Here is a 16,228-nt window from a genome sequence, read left to right on the forward strand (position 1 = left end):
AGGAAGGAAGGAAGGAAGGAAGGAAGGAAGGAAGGAAGGAAGGAAGGGTTTCTTCAGTGTATGTGTTCTTAGCCTCTAATATATTTGTATATCTATGTAAACAGTACAAGTCTGGGTGGAGTTTAAATTGTAGAAAGAAAGCCAAGAAAAGGTAAAATAGGTCATGAGAAAGGACAAAATGCAGGAAAAATAACACATAAGGCATAAAAGATGACAGTTTTTTATTCAAATTTCAAATCTCATCATAGAAACCACCATCCCATCCCATCCCTAAGTCTGGGAATAGCAAGAACCTTTCTTAATTTTCTTTTTTCTGTTCTTTTTCATCCACAAATATAACACGCTTTTCCTTTGAGGCCATGATTTTGAAAGTTGGCATTTTTAAAACATTTCAATTGGTTATTAGTGCAATGGGAACTTGACACAGCTAGTCACTGAAAACTCTTGTCACATGATCCACTTAAGAAAAGTGATTAAAAAAAGTTTTGGGGGGAGGAATTTTGTAACCTAAAACCTTTCCCTTTATTCTTCTGTTTAGAACTAAGTGTATCTAATCATTCTGTCATGATGCCATTTAAAATGTAAACTTCACTGTTATACATGAAATAAAGTATGGTTTTAATTAAATTTTATAAAACAAAACCTGTGTGAATGGGATTGAAAGAAAAGCTGTAAACTGAAAGGAAATGTTCTTATGTTTAATACAGAAATTGTAATTTGCATTATTAAAGCAGTTCTCAAAACTTTACACTAAATAATAACCCAACTACTAAAAATGCAAAAAGAAAGTGTACATAGTTGACAAAGAAAGCATATAAAAACATGTGAAGTAGCATTAGCTATAAAGAAGAGGAAATTCTAACATCAGTGCATACCTATCACAACGGCTAAAATAAAAAGCTGACAACACCAACTGCTGGTGGGGATGCAGAGAAACTTTTCCAAGACTGGCTCAACATTTCCACTCCCACCAATGCTGCCACTTGCTGTTTCTTATAAAACTAAGGCTTCATTCTAGGTATTTGCCCTGGAGACGTGAATGTTTATGTTCATACCAAACCTTACCCAGGTATGTTTATAAAAGCTTTATTTATAATAACCCTAAATGGAAAGAAGCCAGATGCCCTTCAGTGGATGATTGACTAAACAAACTGGCGTACAGCCATATCATTGTTTGTACTCACCAATAACAAGGAATGAACCAATAACACAAGAAAGAGCCTGCAAGGCCCTGTAGAGAATTATGCTGAGGAAAATGTCAACCCTGAAAGTTCACATGCTGCATGCTTTCATACATGCAATGAAAACATCACCTGGTGGTGAAGAGATGAGTGATTGCATTGCGAGAGACTGGCAAGGACCCAGAGTGTGGATACTGGTGAGAGGTGGTTGTGGTTACAAAGAGCAAGCCTTGTGGTCATGGAAGCATTCTTTATTGACTTCACTGTGGATGTGGTTATGTGCTTGGAGATAAAGCTTCACATACTCTCCTGCTGTCTCTCTGAATGTCTCTCTATCTTTGTCTCTCTGTCTCCCTCTCTATGTATCTTTCTCTCTTTCAGTTTAAAAGTCTCTCTGTCCCTTTCTCCCACCCCTGCTCTAGCAGTGAAACTGTGAAAAGAAAAGGAGATTTCTTTTTGAACACTTTCTTTTTTAATTCAGAAAAAAAAAATCTAGGGGCACACATACCATGGCACTCTACGAAGGTCAAAAAACAACTTTGTTAAACCAATTCTCTCCATTTAGCTTTTCATAGAATTCAGGGATTGAACTCATGTCCTCAGACTCAATGGCCATGCCATTATCTACTGAGGAACCACTGTGGCCTGGGAAGAGATTTCTATATGACACCGCATTTGTCTCTACACTCTCTTATCAGAACAGTAAAATGCAAGGAAGTAATTTTTAATTTGATTTTATGTGTATGAATGTTTTACCTTGCCCATATGTCTGTGCACCACATGCCTACTGTGTAGGGTATCCGGAAACCCAAAGCTGGGATTTTGAGTGGTTCTGAGCTGTCATGTGGGTGCTGGAAAGCAAACTTGGGTCCTCCTCAAGAGCAATAAGTACTCTCAACTGTTGATTTATCTTTCCAGCCACAAATCCAAGGTACTAGTAAAGTTATAAACCAACCAGACTTATAAAAAAAAGAATGCTCTAAATATTCTAAATGAAAATGAAGAACAATATTTTTATGAGCATAGAGAGAAGAGAGATCTTACAAAAAGACATATAGAACTCGAATCATAAAGTTAAATATTAATACATTTGACTACATTCAAGCAAAATCCCGTGTAACAAATGACATTTCAAAATGGGAAAGGATGAGCAACAAAACGCTAGAACATGTGATGCTTAGGGTTTTTTAAATTTTATTTAATTTATATATTTAGTTATTACAATGTATTCATTTTGTATCCCTGCTGAAACCCCCTCCTTCATCTCCTCTCAGCCTACCCACTCTCCCTCTTCTCCCCCTATGCCCTTTCCATAGTCCCCTGATAGGGGAGGACCTCCTCCCCTTCTATCTGACCCTATCCTATCAGTTCTCATCAATGCTAGCTGCATCGTCTTCCTCTGTGGCCCGTCAAGGCCACAAGGGGGAGGTGATCAAAGAACCAGCCACTGAGTTCATGTCAGGGACAGCCCCTGTATCCCTTACTAGGAAACTCACTTGGAAACTGAGCAGCCATAGGCTTTCTCTGAGCAGGGTTTCTAACTCCTCTCTATGCATGGTCCTTGGTTGGAGTATCAGTCTCTGAAGGCCCCCCTGAGCCAAGTTTTTTGGATCTGTTAGTCTCCTCATAAAGTTCCTGTCCCCTCCAGGACCAGAGACTTGAAAAGGAATAAAATTAGTTACTAAAGTAAATAGGAAGTACATGTTAGCAGCTTCCAAAAAATAAAAAATGACAGAGAGAGTAACATTGGAGCATCATCTTCAGCTTTCTGATTCAGTATATTTAACAGACACATATGTGAGGCAGGAACTATTTAAGACTTGCTTACCCTGTCTTGGCAGAGTTTGGCAGTTGACTTGTCTTGCATTTAAGCTTGCCCATTTTTTGGCAGAATTCTATCTGCCGTGAAACGAGGGTATTTTCTTTTTACCCAGTGGCTCATTTGCCATCTTTGAAGCCATTACCATATGGAGGTTCTTAGATGCTCATCATCTTCTCTGAGGTAGGCAGGGTTCTGTCAGGAGATAACCTGTCTTATTGTCAAAGAATCTTTAAAATAATAAAGACATTTTAAATGCCATATTCTGTAGGTCTCTGAAGTTTTTGAAGACTTACCTATCTTTATGTAATCGACCTGTTTACAAAATCGTATCTATCTGTTAAACCTAGATTGTATACTCCTGTGATAAATTAGACTAGTGTCTAACATGACTATGAGTTGATTAATTATCAATTAACTTGCATTGCCTAATACCCTAAACAGTTGGAAATAGCAGTTTAAAAGTATTGGAAGTAACCTTGAATTTGTATCGATATACTAAAATTTTCATGTATTAAAAATAGATATTTTTGCATCAATATACAAAATCCTATACCAGAGCTAAAATTAACCTTATTTGAGTATAAAAAATAAAGCCTTAAGTTGAATAGGTTCAATAATCTACCTTTTGTCTTATTATTCCTATAAGATGTCCCTGTATTTCCCTTTCTTTCAACCCCCTTTCTTCTTATTTAAGAAAGAAAGATAGAGAAAAGAAAAAGGAAAAGAGAGAAATCTCTGAGTCTAACCTTGTTTTCTCTCTGAATAAGACCATCAATAATTTATAACCATCTCCCAATGACAATAAACATTCATAGCCACAGAAAACAACCAAAAACCTACTCACTCCCTTAAAAATTGGGTGTCGTTCTCATGGGTTTCTTCTAGCTGACTTTCTGGACATGCAGAAATCCTGTCAGGGAGCCCAAAAATAATTGGGAAAAATGGTTAATTAAGCAAGCATTAACATTTGTGGTCCAGTCTTTGAATGTTGAGAAATTTCAGGCTTACTAGAATTCCTGTTTGGAACAGTCTAAAATGCTCGATTAGTTGAGATTAGTAGCTTTCTTCAACATTCTCTTGGGAGGAGGCTTTGATGAGAAACAGTAATTGAAGCAGTTGAGGCAGGAACAAGCAGAATGCTGGAACATTTTAAAATTGATAAATCATTATTTAATCTATTGGGGGAGATATGTTTTCTTTCTGTTTTATGACCATCTTTTTGTAATTACTGTTAGATATTTTCATAATTGTTTGACCAGAAGGATTATTAGTTGTATTTGTAACAGGTTTCATGTCATAATGTCTAAAATATTGTTAAATTCCAGTGGATATACATGCTGAAGCATTGTCAGCAAGGGCATCTCCAAAACATTAATTATCTGTAATAAATGTGTAACCTCAGGATCATGCTCTCCAGAATTTAAGGCAAAAGCCCACTGGAATTCTGAATATGAATCTATGGCAAGGTGCATGTATTTCAGTTCTCCAAACTCTGTAAAATGAAGCATACCAGCCACTGTATGACCAGGTTCCAAGACAACACTAAATATGATCTGCATTTCTGCTTTAGCATATAGACCTTGATCTAGTAATTAAACCTTAAGCATATACATACAATATCCAGTCTAACCAAGTTGGTCTATAGCTGAAGACTTTGTACGGCATCTCAATGGGCTTCCATTTTGCAATATCTCCAAGCTTCTGTGGACCTTTCTCATCTGGAACCATCTCTTTTGGTATTATTTTAAGTACCTGATCAGATTGCCCTGAAGGCTATTTTGACTCAAATATTCCCCCAACCTCTGTTCTATGGCCTTTGATTTATCATCTATTTTCTCAGTCTCCTCTTTCTCCAAGACAACGTTATCTTGATCTTTCCCAAAGAAGATGTACAAAACTGAAATCATCAGTAAAAATTTATTTGTATGTTAAGAGAAACAAACTCAAATGGTATCCAAAACCACTGTGTCATTGTGTCTTCCTCCATTTTCAACATAGAAAATTATCTTTCTTAATCTCAAAACCTTTTCCTAAGGACTTTACTTTCTTTGTTTTGTTTTGTTTTTAATTATTTTTTTAAGTTCTTTATTAACTACACTTTATTCACTTTGTAAAACCCCTGTGATTCCCTCCCTCCTCTGGTCCCAATCCTTCCCTTCCTCCCCCCTCTGCACGCATGCCCCTCCCCAAGTCAACTGATAGGGGAGGTCTTCTTTTCCTTCCTTCTGATCCTAGTCTATTAGGTCTCATCAGGAGTGGCTGCATTGTCTTCTTCTGTGGACTGGTAAGGCTGCTCTCCCCTCAGGGGGAGGTGATTAAAGAGCAGGCCAATCAGTTCATGTCATGGACTTTACTTTCTTAGACCCAGCTTTCCTTCTAGACTCTACCAGTTTTGATGCATGAGGCTTCTCTGTCTGTCTCTGGCTCCTGCTTCCAGGGAGAGATTTTTTTTTCTGCCTCCCTCACTGAATCCTGACCCCTTCCTCACCCTGGGAAGTTATTGGGCCCACAAATGTTTGCTCCTCAGACTGGGAGGAACCCCTTCTAAAAGGGATTTCGCTTTCTGCCTTGGCTAGCAAAGTCTGGCTGTGAAAAGCTTCCTTGTTAAAGAGTCGTTTTTTTTTTTTTTTTTTTTTTTTTTTCTCTACCTAGAGAAACTGCCTCTCTGGAATTTATATGTAACAATTTTTGTTTTTCTGCAGCCAGCTGGAGGCTTTGTTGCTCTGCGGGGGGTCTGTCTTAATCAGGAAATCTGTGAGCTCCTAGTTTAGGAACTGCAGTCGGTTTTTTTTTTTTTTTTAAGAAGCAGAACTAAAAACCTGCTCTATAGTTTTACTTTCTATGTAAGTTCTTCTTAGATTACTGTAAATTCTGCCCCACGTTGGTACACTACTTGTTTTGGGTTATTAATATTTACTATTGATTTATCTTTTAATTAAAGGGTGGTTATTCTAAACTAGCTGTATACCCAAATCACCACACAGAGACTATGATTTGTTTAATTAACCTAGAACACAATGCTGGGCTATAGTTACTCCATCCTAAACCTCCAAGCTGGCATAGTTTCCAACCATTCAGATTTCACCCATTATACTTGCTTTTAGTCATATCTTACGTCTGGTTCATCTCTCCTCCAGGTTCCAAGTCCTGTCCTGCTGATCTCTCTCTCCCGACTCTTCCCACTGGCTTCCTTCTCCTCCCTCCAGACCAGCATGTCCCACCCTATTTTCCCCATTGCTCAGCACCAGCTGGAAATTTAATTGGCAATTACAGAGAACAAATGGTGGCAAGTTTACACAAACTTGAGACAGGTGATGCTTAGGTATAGCCATGCAATGTCCGGAATGAAACTGTAAGGGTTAGACTAAGTTTGTAACCTGTATGTCTTCTAAAGCCTATAGTTTTGAGTTTTAGGTTCAGGTTAAGCTAAAGCCCCTTAGTACCTTTCCAGAGAATGGAAAAATATGACCCTATCTACGAGGACAGATAGAAAAAAAGGCAAGCAAGCAATGACCTTCCCTCAGCAAAATGAAAAACTCCTGTCTTTGAGATAGCATTTCTTAGCAATGGACCCAGACTTCTTCTGAGTAGCTTTTGACCTGCAGCCAAAAGTCTGCAGCCCCTAATCTTCAAGGATGAGCTAACCACCCCCACCTTAAATTGCAGCTGCATCCACACTTGGCAGGACTGGCCAAGCTTGAGCACCTAAGACTAACCAATTATCTTACTTTATAGCTTCCTCATCCAATCCTAAATTGCCAAAACTGCAACTTCAAATTTCCCGCAATTTTTCTTTTAAAAACCTAAAGGCCTTTGTCTCCTGGTGCCACTCTTTGCTGACCGGCAGGGGTGACCCCATTGTGCAATGGTTAATAAACCTCTTGCTTTTGCAACGAGTCTTGGTCTGGGGGAGTTTCTGGGAAGGGCGGGATCTTGAACTCCTGAGCTGTGAGACCCCAGGTCTTACATTTTTTGGTGCGTTTGGCCGGGAAAGGGCGTGCCCCTTCCCCAACCCTCATCAGACTGAACTCGGAGGTCGAGCTCAGAACAGGTTAGTCTGTTTCTGTCTTACCAATCTGTTTCTTGTCAGAGATGACTGCCATGAGGCAGCCTCTCATGATTTCTGTGGTACCAATCTGTTTCAGTTTAGGCGCCTATCTGGACCTTTTTGGTCATCTGATCAGTCATTGCGATAGACAGACATGTCAGAATATCGCTTAACTGGGAACTGGGGGATGCCCCAGTTTCTGTTTGGGAGGTTGGATCTGAGATGGTCCTCCTCCCGTCTGTTTTTCATAGAGAATGACCGCCACCAGGCAGCTGTTCTATCAGAGCACTGTAGTACCACTCACAAGGGCGTCCTTGTTTGATTACTTGCCTGATTCTTTGTGTTTCTGTTGTTGTTGCCTCTCTGACTCTTTTGACAGAGAGATGGTCTAGCTCGAGAGCATCTGGAGAAAGGGTTCGAGTCCCCTGAGTGATTCGAGGCTACTCGCCTGGAACGGTTTCATTAAGGCAGACAGACATGCCATTAATGCCAAGTCCATGGGACATCCTGTAGGATGCTCAGCTTGCCCCTTTCTGCGAACAAGGAGGAGCAGAGAGATTCTTCTCCCCCAGCAATTTAAATCCTGTGTTTCTCATGTATGTATGTAATTTTCTGTGTCTGTTTCTTTGTAGACTTGGACTGATGAAAATTCGGACAGAGGATAGTTAAAATTAAAACTAGTTCTCGGCCCGGGAGTGCACACGGCTGCATAGCAGGACACCAAGCAGTGTGCTTTCCCTCCCGAGGGAGCCGAGGAGGTAATGCTTTTGGGTGGCTGGGGAGACACGTGGAGCTGGGGCTGCAGCTTGGACAGGAGGTGCTCAGGCACTTGAAGGTCTGTGAAATAACAGTGCACACACCCAGCAGGGCACGGGCTTGATGTGGCCCCTTGTTGCGATGGACAGCCGAAGAGCATGGGGGAGGGGAGAGGCCCAGCCAGGAAGCAGGTTCAGGACCTGCAGGGGAGGTAAGCTAGAGTGAAGCTCACAAGGGAGCCAAGGGAGCAGGCAAGGCTTGTGGGCTTGCTAGGTGGAAGTCCTTATACATGGCTAGGCGGGGATTGGCACCATAGCTTCTCCAGGACAAGAGCTGCTCTGGCTGCCAAGAGTGAGGAAAAACTCCTCCCCCTTGCCTTCATGCCAGCTCAGCAGGGAAGTGAGCTGCAGGAGCTCACCACACCCTCTTGCTCCTCTCTTCCCTCCTCCCACCTAGGGGGTTTGCAACTTACAGATCAAACAGTAATTTAGGAAGAAAACTGCACTTGCTGTAATGTTTAGAATTACAGCTGAGTCTAAATAAAAAAGTTTTGTCTGTCTGTTTAAATATATGGCCATTATACGATTGTTTTCAACTGGTCTTAAATGGTTGATATGATAAAAGATAATTGGGTATGTTTTAAGGTTAAATTCAAATTCTTGTTTAAAACACCTATATGTGCCTATGTGTTTGTAGGGTCTATAAATGCATATGTTTAAAAAACAACAATGTAAATTGCCACATGGTGTGGCTCAGGAAAAGAACAAAGGTTGCAAAATCTCTGAGTCAAAATGATTTTATTTCCTTTTAGGATAAAAAGAAAGTCTTGTTCTAAGTTGATATTGGTTCTGAAGATTGGGTTGTTTTCACTGATAAATTTTGGTCTTAAAATATGGTTTCAACTTTTAAAATTATTCTTATGCTTTGTGATTTCACTCCTAAAGAAGATACTTTGCTTTGATATTGCAGGGACGAGTTTTAAAAATTGTTTAAATGTTTAAGATGATAAAACATTTACAGTTTATCAGATTTTTTTAAGCAATAACTCTTGGGCAGTCTAACAACGAACTTAAAACAGTTTCCCAACCTTTGGGAAAATTAAAAAAAAATTAATGGGAGTTTTTCTGTTGTCTAAAAAGAAAGAGAGAGTAAGCAAGAGATATTAAAAAAATAGCTTGTCTAAAGCAAAAATGTCTGGTTAAGCCAAAAAAAAAAAAAAGATAGGAACCTAAAGGTATGTAGGATGTTGCAAAAGGTTAGTGGATGTATTATAAAAAGCCAGAGAGTTAATATGATTTTAAAAAAAAACTGTATTTAAATATGTTATAATTCATTTAAAAGGCTGGTGATTCTTCATTACAAAATGTTTTTTTTATGCTCTTTTAAAGAAAAAAAATTCTGGCTGATAGGTTTGGTATGGCTAAAATAATTCATACAATTTAAAAATGTTCTGTACTGTTCTGTTATGCAGTTGGTTCTAAAACTTATTTGATAACTATGTTAAAACTTTTGGTTGTGGGGGCTTATGGATTCTCCACAGTGTTTGCTGTGTCATCAACAGCACCTAATGGCTATGTTTGGGATTGTCAGTCACAGCCTGTGCTAACACATGGCTAGCCGCCATGATGGTTCAGGGATAGAGAGCACGTGAAGCTGTAGTTTTGCTGCCATATTTGTTTAGGGCTTTCAGCTGAGTTCAGTTATACGTGGCCAGCCTCCATGCTGGTCCGAAGATAAAGAGGGTGGAGCCATGAGTTTGCCACCATTTTGTTTAGGTCTCTCAGTTATGTTTAGTCCTCTAATTACTGTTAAGTGCAAAGCTTTTTACTGTTCAATTTTAATACAAAGTGGTAGGATCAGCAAGATTTACTAGCCCCTCTATAAACTGTATCTGATTAAAATGTTTGCTTTGATTTTAGTTGAGAAAGAGCAGACTTAAAGCTACGCTAACGACTGCAGTTGGTTAAGATGTTGAGCTGTACCTAGTGTCTTTGTATAGGTTTTTTTTAAGGTTAAGCCTAAGATGGATAAGTATAAAGTTTGCCTATTTGTCTTAAAATATATAGTTCTAAAACATGCATCTCAGAAATATGCTAAAACTAGATTAAGTAACATTCTGTTTTATAGGACACAGTTTAAAACAGATGATAAAAACAAAGAGTAACTCAGATATGCTGGCCCTCAAGCTCATCAGAGATCTGATGAATATGGCATTTTAACATATGTAAGTTTATTGTGGCAAAAAGTCCCAAAATCCTGGCAGTAGCTCCCCAAGGTCTCCGAGAAGATTTGGACAACGGCAGATGACTGCAACTCTGGATTGTGGTATGCTAACCACTGGGCAATACTGCCCCAACTGGCCCACTGCTAGGGCCCAGCCTAAACTGTGGACAAAGCCGGGGACACCTGAAGAGCCATTGTCTCACATTGTGAGGCAAGGTGAGGTCAATCTCTCCTGTTCCTCTTTCCACAGCAGCAGTTTCTCATGCTCTATGCCTGATGGCTGGACTGCCTCTGCTCAGAAAGCCAGGAGACCACAGGAGCCAGGGACACTGCCTAGGTGATGGACTAACTAGTCATCTCTGTCATTTACTTAGCTCATAATTTATCCTTCTCAGGTCTCTGATCACATTGACGGCTAGGCTGGAAGGCTAGGCTTAGTTAACAGTTAACTTGCCAGCTAAAGAGCAGACAGTTAGGTTCACTATCAGCTCATTGGACAGTTCATTAGTTAGTTAAAACTACTGGGTACTATATCTTTTGTATAAAAAGAAAAAAACAGGTTTGCCCTGCTCACAAGCTTTACATCAGTTACCAATGTCTTATAATAATAGTTAAATTTAAAAAAATATAGTTTATATAGGGTCTGAGGATATAGAAGTTCAGGTTATAAAAATCTAAAAAATGTTGGTCTACATACTGATCAAAGTGTCAATTTAATGGACGTCAGGTTAACACTTAAGTTTAAAAAAAAGTACAAGCAGTTTCTCACACAGGCAATTTTACTTAGCCAAAATATAGGAGGGTTTACTCAAGGTTGCACAGAGCCTACTGTCTGGTTACTATGGTTGCATGGAGTTTCTCAGGGTCAGAGCAGTCCACTGTAAGACCACCAAGGTCAGTCTGTGAGAGACTGGACTTTGAAAAATAGCCAAGAGGCTGAGTTCCGATGCTCAGATGCCGTTAACTCCAAAAAGGCTACCACATGGACACACTTAAGTTATTTATAAAAGATATAAAACAAACAGCTGACTGGTACCCATTCTGTTGGATATAGTTTTTACCTGTTACTCTCAAAATGTTGTTGTATTAGATTTGCTGATATGTTACTTTTCTGAGTTTTTGTGTACCAAAAATTCATATGAGTTTATAAAAATCAAAAGGTCATGAGACCTAGATCTGGCATAACTCAAATGGATCCCAGAAGAGTTTTTCCCTGGTGTTGGGATTCCTCACTTTTTCCATTTAACAGACAAATCTTTTTTTTTTTTTTCATTTTCTTTTTTTTTATTTTATTTTTCTTTTTAGTTACATTTTGTTAACTCTGTGTCCCAGCTGTATCCCGCTCCCTCATTCCCTCCCCAACCCCACACTCCCTCCCTGGTCTCCTCCCTGCCCCTTTCCAAGTCCCCTGATAGGGGAGGACCTCCTCCCCTTTCATCTGACCCTGTTTTATCAGGTATCTTCAGGGCTGGCTGCAAAGTCCTCCTCTGTGGCCTAACAGACTGCTCCTCCCCTGGGGGGGGGGGTGTCAAACAGCCTGCCCTTGAGATCCTGTTAGAAATAGTCCGTGTTCCCCTTACTTTGGAAAACTACTTGGTTACTGAGCTACCACGGGCCACATCCGAGCAGAAGTTCTAGGTTATATCCATAGATGGTCCTTGGTTGAGTGTCAGTCTCAGAAAAGACCCTGTGCCCAGATATATTTGGTCCTTGTAGAGCTCCTATCCTTTCCATATCATACTAACTTCCCTTCTTTCATATGATTCCCTGCACTCTGCCGAGGGTTTGGTTATGAGTCTTAGTGTCTGCTTTGAAACACTGCTAGGTAGAGTCTTTCAGATGCCTTTTGTGGTAGACTCCTGTCATAAGTTCAATGCACATCCCATTTGTCTTTCTAAATGAGGATTAATCACCTTCGCCTGTGTCCACTTTCTTGATTATCTTCTTTAGGTGTGTAGATTTCATTATGTTTATCATGTCTTGTAGGTCTATATAAGCGAGTATATACCAAGTTTGTCTTTCTCCTTCTGGGATACTTCACTCAGAATGATCTTTTCTAGATCCCACCAGTTGCCTGCAAATTTCATGATTTCCTCCTTTTTGATTGCTGAGTAGTATTCCATTGTGTAAAAATACCACAATTTCTGTATCCATTCCTCCGTTGATGGACATCTGGGTTGTTTCCAAGTTCTGGCTATTACAAATAAAGCTGCTACAAACATGGTTGAACAAATGTCCTTGTTGTGTACTTGAGCAAATTTTGGGTATATACCTAGGAGTGGTATAGCTGGGTCTTGAGGTAGCACTACTCCTAGTTGTCTGAGAAAGCGCCAGATTGACTTCCAGAGTGGTTGAACCAGTTTACATTCCCACCAGCAATGGAGGAGGGTTCCCTTTTCTCCACAACCTCTCCAGCATGTGCTATCACTTGCGTTTTTCATCTTGGCCATTCTGATGGGTGTAAGGTGAAATCTCAGGGTCGTTTTGATTTGCATTTCCCTAATGGCTAATGAGGTTGAGCATTTCTTTAAGTGTTTCTCTGCCATTCGACGATCCTCTTTCGAGAATTCTCTGTTTAGCTCTGTTCCCCATTTTTTAAGTGGATTACTTGGTTTGTTGCTTTTCTGCTTCTTTAGTTCTTTATATATACTTGATATTAGCCCTCTGTCAGATAAAGGGTTGGTGAAGATTCTTTCCCAATCTGTAGGCTGTCTATTTGTTTTGATGACAGTGTCTTTTGCTTTGCAGAAGCTTTTCAGTTTCATGAGGTCCCATTTATTGATTGTTGCTCTTAGAGCCTGTGCTGTTGGTGTTCTGCTCAGGAAGTTATCTCCTGTGCCAATGAGTTCTAGGCTGTTTCCCACTTTTTTTCCAGCTGATTTAGAGTATCTGGTTTTATGTTGAGGTCCTTGATCCACTTGGACTTTAGTTTTGTGCAGGGTGATAAATATGGATCTATTTTCATTTTTCTGCATGTAGACATCCAGTTGGTCCAGCACCATTTGTTGAAGATGCTGTCTTTTTTTCCATTGAATGGATTTGGCTTCTTTGTCAAATATTGAGTATTCATAGGTGTGTGGGTTTATTTCTGGGTCTTCTATGCGATTCCATTTATCCTCCTTTCTGTTTCTATGCCAATACCATGCAGTTTTTATTACTGTTGCCCTGTAGTACAGCTTGAGATCGGGAATGGAGATACCTCCAGATGATCTGTTGTTGTACAGGATCGTTTTGGAGATTCTGGGTTTTTTGTTTCTCCATATGAAGCTGAGAATCTTTTTTTCAAGGTCTGTAAAGAATTGAGTTGGTATTTTGATGAGAATTGCATTGAATCTGTAGATTGCTTCAGACAAATCTTAATGTCTGTCTCTAGTCTGAATTTGTCTCAGCAGATTTTCACCTGGTTGACTGCAAGTTAAAATCTGGACTTGTTGGAAACTGACATGACTGCTCCCTGTCTCTTCAATTGGATCAACTAACCAGAGACTGTTAAGGACTGCCTCATTGACCAGCCTTCGACTGGCTCCTAGTAATCTTTACCCATGTACTCTCCCCAACTTTTGACCAGCATTTCAGCCTCTTTCAAACTGAGATATCAACGATCCAATCATCAGCATGAAGAAATTCCAGAAGACGGATCATCGGCCCATTGTCCCATTCTACAGGCTGAAATGTTAAGTCAAAAGAAAAAAGAATTTTCTTAAGATAACATTCTCACTCTGCAGCTGCTTCATGATTGAAGCAGTTTCAAGGAGAACAGGGAAATGAAAGGGTTAGACTAAGTTTGTAACCTGTATGTCTTCTAAAGCCTATAGTTTTGAGTTTTAGGTTCAGGTTAAGCTAAAGCCTCTTAGTACCTTTCCACAGAATGGAAAAATGTGACCCTATCTACGAGGACAGATAGAAAAAAAAGCAAGCAAGCAATGACCTTCCCTCAGCAAAAAGAAAAACTCCTGTCTTTGAGATAGCTGACCGGCAGGGGTGACCCCATTGTGCAATGTTAATAAACCTCTTGCTTTTGCAATGAGTCTTGGTCTGGGGGAGTTTCTGGGAAGGGCGCGATCTTGAACTCCTGAGCTGTGAGACCCCAGGTCTTACAAAACCAAAAAGTGGAGTAGAGATATAAGCATTTGAATGAACAAGGATAAATTGTATACATTCCATAAGGACATTATATACCAACACTGCTCTCTGCTCAGTGGAGACATCTGCCAATATGCTTGATTGCCAGTATGCATTGGAGAGGACTATAGCACTCACTGCCAATAATTGGGGCTAGTGTTTCATTAGTGACTTCAACAGGAGTAATCTCAAATGACAGCTTACCTTCTGTCATCTTAGCTTCTATACACCCTCCCCTGTGTTAGCATTCATTTGGCACAGGGTTCAAAATTGAAAATGAAGTTGGGAAATATGGTCAACATTTCTCCAGTATAACCAAAACTCTGGAAACTAAAGCTGGCAAAGAGGAAAAGGAAAGAAGTATATAGAAATCAGACGGGAGACACAGCCTCTTCTTAAAATAAAATAAAATAAAATAAAATAAAATAAAATAAAATAAAATAAAATAAAATAAAATAAAATAAAACACTCATAAGGTCTGCATACACTTGCCTCAGCAGTAACCATTCTATTGACTTCTTCTGGATTCCTAAAGCTGCTTACCATTCTTCTGAGGAAAGAAATCATGTGAACGAACATAAATGAATTTAGAATGTAGAACTACTTTCAGGTAATGAGCCAGGCAAAAATCATGTGTGAACAACCAGAGCTAGCATGAGAATACAGAAAACATGGGATACTTGAGAAATGGCTGAAAATAGAAGGTGGCAAGTGAGGAAATCAAGTTCCAAGGCCTGAAGAGAAATTCCCTGCAAAGAGGACAAGGGCATTATGGTTCCTATGGCATCATGTTCTCCTACTTGGGTTCCAGAGACTGAGGTAGGAAGTGTTTAGCATACTGATTCTGTTCATCCTGAGAGGCATGTCCTAGACCTTCCCTTGAGAAAAAAGAATTCCTCATGTCTGTTGCTGAGGAGGCAAATCAAAATATGGAGATCACAAACATACTGGACCTACTACATGAATTCCCCCAGGTAAAGTGCTTCCTAGATGACTAGCTCTTTTGGGGGGCACAACACTGGGTAACTGGAGAGGAGTGGAAACTGGATGGATTTCCAGGATTAAGTATACAGAGTTTAGCTAATGACAATAAAATGAAAGGTAAGTTGTGGAAGATGAGTGTTGAGTAAGAATTTGTGAGGTGCTAGACGGTAGAGGAGAAGCAAATTAGAAAGGAGATGTAATGGTGATTTTAATGGGCAGTTACAGGAGTCTTGAAAACTAAGTGGAAATGTCTACAAAGGCATGTGGTTCAGTAGGTATAACTCACAGCTCTGGACATACTATTTTTCTTTTCTCAATTTACATTATATTGTAAGCCATGTTATCCATTCTCCAGGTACTATGTTTGCTCTGGTAATGCCCAAACACATGCCTCCAGCCCACACTATGCCAGCAGATGTTAGATGAGCTACATGCCTCACGGACACTTCCACTCAGTTCAGTGATTCCCTGAAGCATTTCCCTTTGTTCCTTGCCACTTAAGTTTGCTTTTAACTGATATACAAGGATAATGCGTATTTATGAGATGCATGTGATGATTAAATCAAGGTAAATGTATCTCCACAAAAAGGTATCCTAAACTTTTCTTTCAGGTGAAAACGTTAGGAAAAACTCATCTTCTTTTTTGAAATATACACTTTGTTATTCTTTTGTATGTGTGTCGTAGACATGCATATTTGTTAGTGTGTAAGTATGAGCACACAGATGTATAAAAGCATATGGAAGACAGATAATTGGTATCAATCTGGGTGTCTTCTTCTATCCCAAAACTATCCCAATAGTTTCTTTAAAGGTCATTTTCATTTTAAATTATATGTATGGGGGGGGGCAGAAAAGGTGACAGAGTTACAGTTGTTTGCCATCTGACACAGTGCTGGGAACTAAATAAGGGTTGTCTATAAGACCATATGGACTCTCCACCACTGAGGTATCTCTCTAAACTCTTCACTCTTTGTTTACTTGTTTGTTTGTTTGTTTGAGACAGGGTAGCTTACTGAACCTAGAGCTCAGTAATATGGCATGACAAGTTTGCCAGTGAGCTCCCGGAATCATCCTGTCCCCAGTACTAGGATG

Source organism: Psammomys obesus, unplaced genomic scaffold, assembly GCF_907164565.1.
Source record: "Psammomys obesus unplaced genomic scaffold, mPsaObe1.curated_primary_1811, whole genome shotgun sequence".
Classification (NCBI taxonomy): domain Eukaryota; kingdom Metazoa; phylum Chordata; class Mammalia; order Rodentia; family Muridae; genus Psammomys; species Psammomys obesus.